Source organism: Mustela erminea, chromosome 14 (genome assembly GCF_009829155.1).
Source record: "Mustela erminea isolate mMusErm1 chromosome 14, mMusErm1.Pri, whole genome shotgun sequence".
NCBI classification, from domain to species: Eukaryota; Metazoa; Chordata; class Mammalia; order Carnivora; family Mustelidae; genus Mustela; species Mustela erminea.
Window position 1 is genome coordinate 85,749,933 of NC_045627.1, and position 10,167 is coordinate 85,760,099.

At 50.0% G+C, this 10,167-nt stretch overlaps 1 long non-coding RNA gene across 2 annotated transcripts; it reads left to right on the forward strand.

The window, feature by feature from the left end:
• The first annotated feature begins 1,560 nt into the window (after window positions 1-1,560).
• Window positions 1,561-9,697, forward strand: LOC116573330. 2 transcript variants are annotated; one of them, XR_004278714.1, is made up of 3 exons: window positions 1,561-1,666; window positions 1,776-1,849; window positions 9,501-9,697. It is a non-coding gene; the product is annotated as an uncharacterized LOC116573330 (long non-coding RNA). The 2 variants fall into 2 exon arrangements; XR_004278713.1 differs by lacking the exon at window positions 9,501-9,697 and adding an exon at window positions 3,754-4,647.
• Window positions 9,698-10,167: the final 470 nt, after the last annotated feature.

A 10,167-nucleotide genomic window follows, 5' to 3' on the forward strand; every position in this document is an offset into this window, starting at 1 on the left:
CTGCCCTCCGGCCCTCAATGCTACAACTTCCTGCCCCTCCTCACCCGGTTCCCTCCATCGACCCTTCCTTCCGGACTCAGCCTGAGTCAGCCCCCCGGGAAGCCCCCGCATCTGGAAGACCCTCCCCCCGAATTCCTGCGCCCCGCTGCGTGCTCCCCAGCGAGGCTCTCAGGGCTCTGACTCGCGTTTGAATCATGCGTTCACTCCTCAAACCTGCTCTGAGCGCCCGCGGGCAGCGCTCCGCGGGGGACGGAGAAGAGGACGAGAGACCCAGCGCCCACGGAGGGGGCACCCCCCCCCGAGAGATGGGGGCACAAGCCTGCGTTCGTCCAGACTCTCTCCACCCCGGTTTTTAAATTCGGCTTTATATTTCCAGGCTACATCGAATTTCATTCCTTCTTTTAAAATTCACCTGCGTGTCCTTTCCGAGGAATACCAGTTAAAGATAGAGGCTGGCGCGCTGTGCGGCGGAGGCCCTGCGCTGGGGGGGGGGCGGGGGACCGCGCAAGGAAGCGGGGCGCCAAGTTGCCGGGGCCAGGGGGCCCCACCGCCCGACCCCTGCCGGGCGGGAAAGCTGCGAGCGGATCTCAAATGCGGCCAAACCCGGCCAGAAAGGGACTTGGGACAACCTCCACTCCAAGGACCGCCGATGGGTAGGGCCTAGCGTGCCTCCGTTCTAGGAGCCCCACTCCTCCCGCTAAGAAGACTTCAAGTCCCACCCTCCCCACCGCTCCCCCTTAGAAACTACTGGAGAGACGGTTTCCACTGGATTTCTCCAACGTCCAAGGATGCGACGCCCCCTTCCCCCACGCCGGAAGCCTGGTGGGGGCGAGGTGGCCCACAGGAAAGCCCTCGGGCTCCCCACCCCCACGTGTCCCCATCTCCGGCCCACCCTCCCGCCTGTCCCCCCCCCACCCCGCCCCAAGCCACCCCGCCACCCCCACCCTCTGAACCTCCGCCCCCCCCCCCGCCCCATCTCTCGGCCTCCCATTCCACTTTTCCCTCCGCTCCCCTGCTTGGCTCCCGGCTGTGCAGAGCCGCCCGTCCTGCGCTCCCCCCCCAAACCCCGGCTCCCGCCCCGGTTTCCCCCACTCCCCCCGCCCCGCACCACCCTCGCGCGCCCCTCTGCTGCGCAGTTTTTCTCCTTGAGCACGGCCCCCAAACACATACTAGAGACGCAGATTGCACGGAGAGGCCTGGGCGGTCATCCTTGCCCCTACGGTGTGGGCACCGGGTTCGCAGCCCAACTGGGGACCCGCCGCTGAGCCGCAGCCCGAGCCCAGCGGCTGCGAAGGGGGTTTCCGAGGCGGGGGCGCAGGGCCACCTGCTCGGATCTCGGCCCACGGCGGGGGCGGTGGGGCCTCTGGGTCGCCGGGCGGCCTCTGTCTCTTCCTTCCCCTTGAAAGGACAGAGTACCCAGGGCTCCCCGCCACATCCTAGTGTTGAAAACCACAGTCCCCTCCCTCCCTCCGCCCAGCCTGGGAGACCACCCGAGAGCAGGACCCTGGGGGAAGAGTGGACGGGAAAGGGGGCGCTGCTGGGGCGCAGGGGGGCGCAGAGCGCGCAGCGTGGCGAGAACTGGGGGCCGGGTGGGGAGCGCCGAGACCGGCCGGTCCCTGGTGGCGCATAGAAAGCGCCTGGGGACCAGGGTCGGGGAGCGCAGTTGGTAAGTGGGGCAGCAGACAAGGCTCCCCTGGCGGGAACCCGGGTGAGACCCTCGCGCAGGCCCGGCAGTGTTCCTTCTCCTCCGTGGCTCACCCTGTATTTCCTCCCAGACAGGCTGTGCGTTCTGGGGTGGGACCAGGTCCTTCCAGCTCATCTCAGTAGCCAGTAGAAGCAGGGACGACGGGTGAGTGCTTAAATGCATTTTTTTGTTGAATGAGAAACAAACAGGCGAATGAAGGAATAAATGAAAGAAACGCTCTGGGTCCAAGATGGGTTTATTCTTACATCCTACTCCCCACCCCCCGAAAAAAAAAAAAAAAAAAAAAAAAAAAAAACCTCTCCGTATTTCGTCTTATCTATCAAAACCAACTTTGTGCCTTAAAAAAAAAAAAAGAATTCAAAGCATTCATCTACCAACCTTTTATTTAGCACCTGTACAATTTCTGTACTTGGGAGTTTATGGTCCCTGAGGGAAGTGTGGATCAGAGACATTTCTTAGACTCAGTGCCCTAAGACTCCATTTTCACAATCCCAGCCGCCCTCCCTACTAGGAGTAAGAGACAGTCCTTCTAACTGGCCACCCTTGTAGGATTCCCCCCCAACCCCCCGTAATGAAATGTATTCAATGATGAGATGTCAGTAGATCCCAGAGTTTTCAAACATCTCTCTGAAAATCTAAATCCTGGACCACATCTCCCCGTCTGTCCAAACAGGTAATTATACTTTGTGTATTAAAGTCTTCTATCTCTGACCTATCCAGTGCACAAAAAACAGTTTAACCTTTAAACCAAGTCATGTACACCATTTTACTCCTGGAAAGAGGAATTTATGTTATTCCGTCAAATCAGTATCAACCTGACCTTTAAACGCATCAGTGTTTCTTGGGGAAATATTATGGCTGGGCGGCCTACCGAGGTAAACAACATCCGCTGCTCCTGCCCCGCGCCGAGCCCTGCTGCGCCCCGGCTTCTCGGAATAAGAGGGTGGAAGGCGGCGGGGCCCAGAGCTCTTCTGACAGACTCCACGGGGTATGAAGAACATTGTAAATGCACCGAAGTTGGCAGATATATTTCTATATTACTGTTCCAGAGATAACCGCTAAGGTGAATCATTTCCCACCACCTACCATTCCAAATTATTTCAAATTCTGAAGGGACCCTATTTATTTCATTGGTAGCTAGCAATTTACTTAGCTGAAGATCATTATATTTATGTGTCTGTGAAATCCTCACAATAATTACACATTTGCGCCGTCTCCGATGTGCTATACGTATTCTCATTAGTCATATACTTGGAAGGATATTATCACATTTTTGGAGCAGCCTTCGCAACGTACATATAAAGCGCCCGACTGGATGTGAACTTTGATTCTCAGGGTTTTCTTACACATCAGATTTATCAAACAGCAGGGCAGCCCGCATTCACATGCAAATGCTAACAGAATGCTGGGAAATTGTCTTAATTTCTCTTTTCTCTCCACCGCTTCCGCGCCACAGCCCTGGAAGATATTGTCTTGGGCAGCAGGGAGAGCAAACCTAGCTGAGATCTAAAATTGCTTTAGAAGCTTACCAAAAAGTTCCATAATGGGAAATATTTATAAGGCAGTATGCTTTTTTCCCAATCATAAAGTCACTGATGGGGAAGTACGATGAGGGCGTTTGAAATTTCCAGTGTTCAAGCAAGTGTCCCTGGGTTGAATTCTCTGGACAGTGTTTGTGAGGCTGGTCAGTTTACCTGAAAGGTCTGTTTTGTCACCTTAAAGTCATGGATTATTAGAGGACACAGACCACCTGGTGGTTTTGTCTGTTTCCCCACGTTTATTTCGGAAGGGTCCACGATTGTCATAACCCAGGTCATTCTCAGAACATGTCTAACCTTGATAGCAAATAACCATGGTAGGAGAATGTTTTCTCCCACCTGAGAAATAGTTCCAAGAAAACACGACAGTGCACGTGCCAGAGACCATTATAGGACTGCTGCATTCCGGATGGGACCCAGGGGCTGGAGACGGGGGAGGTGGATTGTCTGAAGGCAGGTACCATGGTAATTTTGTGTGATGATGTATTCACATGTGCCCTCCCCCACTAGACGGTGACCTCCGTGAGCATGAGGACCCTGTCGCCTATGTTCACTTTCACATTTTCAGCACCCAGGGCAGTGCCTAGAACATGCCCACGCCTGGCACATAGGTGCTCAATAAATATTTGATAGACGTTGAGATGTGATGGAGTGAATTATCAGGACCAGCTCTGTGACTGTCGCCTTCGGATGCAGTACTGTAACTATCTTCTGTCCCTCGAAGAGCTTCTAGTCTAATGGGAAAACAGATGTTTAGCAGCTGCTCCCAAGAAAGAAGATTCCCAGTGCAGAGAAAATAGAGCTGAATGCGTACATGAGAGAGAAAGGAGAAAGTGGTTCTGATGAGTGTTTCTGTGCCACAAGTCACCCTGAAGTTTGGTGGCTTGGGAGGGAGCTTTGTTGGGTGACGGGAGTGTTCTGTATCTCGGCTGTGATGGTAGTTTCGTGACTGTACATTTGTCAAAGTCAGCAAACTACACCTGAAAAGGGTAGATCTTACTTAGTCTATGTTATACTTTAATAAGCTGCCTTTCAAAACTGAAACAAGGGGTGCCTGGGTGGCACAGTCCGTTGAACGTGGGGCTCTCTGCTTCCGCCCAGGTCTCCCGGTTGTATGGTCGAGCCCTGCGTCAGGGTGCACGCGGAGCGTGGAGTCTGCTTGAGATTCTCTCCCTCACCCTGTCCCTCTCCCCCTCCAAATAAGTAAACAAAAATCTTTAAAAAAAAACTAAAAACTAAACCCAAACCCTTAGAGACTTGCGACAATAACTGTTGGTTACGCCCACAGACGCTGCGGAGGGGGGATCAGGGCTGGACACAGTAGGAGGCCTAGGCGTCGGCTGGGAGAACCCCAGGCTGGACAAGGACCAAGTGGCCGAGGTGGGGTCACATGGAGGCCCCTGGTGCCAGGGCTCTGGGCTGCGGTGGCTAGAAGGCCAGAATGCCCCTGGAGCACCTCCATCTCAGCCTCTCCATTCCGCACATCCTTGGCGAGCTCCTACTGTATGCCGCCGGGCGCCGCTGTGCAGGCTATGGGTGGAGCCGTTCGCGCAGGAGACCCATATCCCTGCCCGGCTGGAGCTGAGAGTCCAAAGATGGACGAAAGACAATAAACATTATAAGTCAGTCGGTCTGTGGTCTGCTAAAGGTAATATAGTATGTTAGAGGGAAAGAACTAGGCAAGATGAGGGGTGCGGGACGCGGCGGAGGGAGTCATCTCTGTGAATGGCACCACCTGGTGCCACCAGCTAATGGTCCTGGTGCGTATTCTTGCCAGTGTGATGGTGCAAAACGGTGCTGGTTTTAATTGCATTTTTCCAGCTACGGGGGAGCCGAGCGTCTCTTTACGTGTGCGGCAAACTGCCAGCTGGTCACCAAACACGGTTCCTCGTTTTCTTGGGTGCAATTAGACTACATTTCCCAGCCTCCTGTGCAGTTGGCTGCAGCCTGGGGTGGGGTTCCAATGGAGACAATGGGAGCTGGAGAGTCTCACATCTCCACGTCTCGTCCATAAAAACCTCCTCCGCCTCCCCACCCACCCACCCCCGCCCCCAGCAGCTGCCCCATTCCTCAGGCAACTTCGGAAGACCCATGGTGAAGGTGGCAGAGCCTCCAGCAGCCTGGAACCCTGCGGGGCTGTGAGGACCAGAACTTTGCCTCTTCCTCTCCCCAGCAGAGTCTATATGAGCAAGAGAGAAGCCTCTCCTGTTGGTGTTTACGGCGCTGCCCAGCCTCGGTCACACGCGTTCATTCCATTTCTCTCTTCTGAGGATGACCTGCTGGGACCCTTTGCCGAACTTCTATGGATTCGTTTATTCTTTTTTTCACTTATCTATAGGAGTCCTTTATACCCTTGCTAGTCAAATTTGGTCTGCGGACCGGCAGGATAAATTTCACCTGGGACCTTGTTAGACGTGCGGCGTCTCTGGCCCCGCCCAGGCTGCTCGGGCAGAACGTGCATTTTGTAAGCATGTCCCGGTGAGTCTCATGCTGGGGGAAGTCTGGGAAGCGTTCCTCCCCAGGTTCCGCAGTAATAATTCGGCATCTTTCATGTGCATTCGAGTCACTTTCCCTGGTCTGTACCCATCCTCCCTTTTTTTTTTTTGCTCTGTCTTCTCATGTATAGACTTTTAAAGAATTTTTTAAAAATTTTTCTTTATTTGACACAGAGAGAGAGATATCACAAGTAGGCAGAAAGGCAGGCGGGGGCGGGGGAGTAGCAGGCTCCCCACTGAGCAGAGAGCCCCGTTGCAAGGCTCCATCCCAGGACCCTGAGATCATGACCTGAGCCCAAGGCAGAGGCTTAACCCACTGAGCCACCCAGGCGCCCCCTCCCATATAGACTTTTAAACATTTTTTAACATTGCAGTATTTGCCAAAATTTCATTTATTGTCTGTCCCCTAAGAAATTCTCTGCCCGAGGGCATATGGATATCGCACTGTATTTTCTTCTAAAAGTTTTAAAGTTTAACTTTTGTTATTTTTGGGTGTGGGTAACAATTATCCCCGCGCCGTCCACTGAATTAATCATCCATTCCTTATGGATCTGTCATGCTACCCCAGGCTCCGGCTGTAAATCAAGTTTGCACACACACATGGATCACGTCTCTGGTCTCCCGTTCACATTTTTCTTTTGGGTAACCTGCTCCCCCCGCCTCCCCGCTTAACCGTACGTTTCAATCTGACCCCGTCATGAGATTCTTCGACAGTGATTTGATCGGCATCTCGTACTCCACCGTCCTTCATTCTGTTCAAGTTTTCTTGTTGGGTTTTACTCTGTTGTAAATAACGGTGGGGGGAATATCCTTCACGCAATCTTTACACGCACGCGTGTTGATTTAAGATAAATTCTCTGAACGAAATTACCAAGGAGGCACATTTTTAAAGCATTTGATAAATATTGCCAAATTGCCCTCTGGAGAAATAGTACCAATTTCTATTCCTACCTGTTTCCTGTTGCCTTCCTTTACATTTTAATATCTCAGCATTGAAATCCCTGCCAATATCATAAGCAGAATACTAACATGCTATCATCATAATTCATGTGCCTTTGATGACAACGGAAGATGCACATTTTTTATATGTTTATGGGCCTTTGTACTTATTTTAACATGTCTGAGCCCATTTATGTGTAGGTGCACTTTTCTTACTGATTGATAAAGCTCTTTATATATGAATAATGTCGACTCTTACATGTACATCGCATTTTTTGGCAATTTACATTTTACCTTTTACATTTGCTTACGAAGTTTTTTTTGGTGTGCAGAAGCTTTAAATGTTGACGTGGTAGGATCTAGCCATGTTTTCCTTTAGCATTATACTAAAAGAAATAAATAAGTCCTATCCCCAAATGATTGCTGTATGGATTTTTGTTGTTGTTCTTTTAGATTTTGTTTTTTGCATTTTACTATTTAATTCCCTTGCTCATTACACTCAGCCCTCAGGTGGCAACTGACTTCTCCCGCCAGGTACGATCCCCCTGCTATACACTTCCTTCCCTCTGAGCACTTTTCACAATGGTAATGTTTCACAGGTGTGTGAGTCTTTAGCTGATGTCTGTGTCCTGCTGGAACATGCAAGCCCCATGAAGGCAGGAGTCACTTTTCCATCCTTTTATTCCCAGCACCTGTCAAAATGCCAGGTGGCTGCACCCACCTGTGTGTTACCCTATGGCTTTGTTTAGAGCACCTGAGGAACCCTGTGTCTGTGGGCCCTTACTTCTATTTATTTAGCTCAGCTTATATGCACAAGTGATTATATGCATATACACACGCATATGTACATAAATGTATAGCTATACAGTTGGATCCTGTTCAGCCTTTTTTTTTTTTTCCCCAGCCCTTGAGGGCCAGCCTGGGCCCATCTGACCACCCCATTCTCTTCTTCCTTGCGGTAGATCACTTGGTAATCCCTTGGGCTTTATAAGCAGGCAAACTTACTATCTAAAAATAATTTAGTCTGTCTTGTTTCTACCAGTCATAACTCACATCTTTGATTTGTTTATTTCATTGGCTAAAACTTCCCAGAACATGCAGTTCTTTCGTATTGTGGGGGGGCTGGGGAGGGACTGTATAAAACCAAAATAGAAGAAGTTTGTACTTAGGTTGTAATTTTTTTCAATTATAACTTTCAAAAGATAGCCAGATGGTCTCCTGATGTGCACACAAAGAAAATTTTCACAATTCTTATATCAGCACTGAAAGTGGCCATGCACAGCAGCCCCCGCGCCCCGCCTCCCCCCTCAGACTGCTCCACTGTGGTGAGTCCGGTGTTCCTGCAGGAAACAAGGGTCCTGTGTCCCCTCCAGCAGCAGGCCGCCGGGGACAGGTGCACTACCTGGGTATCTGGAAAGCTAGGACACACTCTCAGCTCTGCCCTAGGCTGGTGCCCTGTCTTGGACGAGTCACTGTCCCTCCATGGTTCCCATTTCCCCACTTCCCAGTCGAGGAATCGGCCTCCCAGCTCTACAGTCTAGGACTCCTGGCTTCTGCAGAAATGGCCCTTTGGGCCTTGTGGGTCCTGCACTTCCCAGACCTTGATCTCCAGGCAAGAAAGACATCCCTGCCAGAGCGGATGCAAGCCAAGTGATGATTTACATAAGCTCAGACCTGAAAGCCTGCTGCAGTGAAGGTATTAAGGAGATAAACCTTGGAGACTGTCCCATGTTGGCTGAGTTGAGCCTACATAGATCACGGAGAGAACAAACCATGAGGCACCGTCAGCTGATCACAGGAGCAGAGTGTCCGAGTCAAGTGATGCCAGGAAAGGCCCAAGTAAGCAGGAAGCACTACCAACAAGCCCAGGGGAGGCAGAGACAAGGGCTCGGATCCTTCCTGGCCGTGCAAGCCCCCTCTCCAGAGATGGTCTCACCTTGTCACCCCCCATGCCAGCGCTCCCCAAGCATCATGGCGGTTGTCTGAGCCACCCGGCGACTGCTCCTTAAAAACAGGGACCATGTCTTGTTATTTTTGCCTTCCCCAAGCGCTTGTGACATGCTCAGATAGTGGCAACATTTTTACTTCTTTCAAGGCACATTTTGTTTTGACTCACAAAAATACCGAATGCTTGTTCTAGGCTATCTAGAAGACAAAGCCACAGGCTAATGACTTCATCCAGAAACCACAGATTACATTTTGATGTATTTCCTCTCTGTACCTGAGGTTCGTTGGTTTTTCACAAAACCTGTCTTACTATATACGTAACCTATGTGCGTATATCATTGTAAAAATTTCTTACATAGTTAAATATTTCTCTAAAATGTGATTTTTTAGTAGCTATATGATTTTCCATCTTGTACCTGAGCCTTCTCCATTGGCCAGATATTTAGATTTGGTCTTTCAGCTATTATTAATAACTCTGTGAAAAGTATCTTTGCCCCTAACCCATTGCCTAGGGCTCTTGTTGGTTCCTTAGCATATATTCTTACTCAGATGGGGGATTATTGGATCAAAAGAAGGAGTTTTTATAGGGCTGTTCATAGGTACTACTCCATTTCCTTCCAGAAATGTGCCAGTTCTGTCTGAAAATGTCCATCTTGACAAATCCTTGCTAGCATTAGGTATTTAAATTATAATAATAAATATCTTTGCTCATTTCATAGTGAGAAATGGAAACTCATTGTTGCTTTAATGGGCTTTTCTTTGATTACTAGTGAAGCTGAAAATTTTCTCATTTGGTTACTGTCCATTTGTAATTTATCTTTTGTGGATTTTCTATTCATTCCTTCTTTCCTCTCTCTACCTCTGTCCGTCATTCAGTAAAACTGTGCGGAGGCATCTGTTGGCCAGACCCTGCCCGGGGGCCATGGTGGACGTGGTCAGGAAGACACAGTCAAGGACTTAGCACCCCTGGGGTGACATACAGCCCAGCGGAGGACCTCTGGACAGCCAGAGACAAATGTTATGAGGAGGCGACCACGCATAATTCTTTTTAATCATGGTAAAATACCCATAAAATTTGCTATCTTAACCATTTTTAAGTGTACCGTTAAGTGTATTCACATTGTTGCATAACCAATCTCCACAACTTTCATTTTGCAAAACTGACACTTCATACCCATTAAACAGCTCCTCGGTCCCCTCTCCCAGCCCTTGACAACCACTGTTCCACCTCTGGCCCTGTGATTTTTGATGACTCCAGGGACTTTATATGAGTGGAATCATATAAAGTGCCTGGGTTATATCACTTAATCTAATGTCCTTGCGGTGCATTCATGTAAGAGCATATGACAGGATTTCCTTCTTCTAAAGCTGAATAATATTCCATCGCAGGTATGTGGAGATGTATCTCTGTCTCTGTCTCTGCCTCTATCTCTGTCTCTATCTGTATGTATCTATCCCGCTTTGTCTTTATCAGTGCCTTCATGGACACTCGGGTTACTTCCACCTTTTGAGTGTTGCGAGGAGCACTGCTGTGAACTGGGTA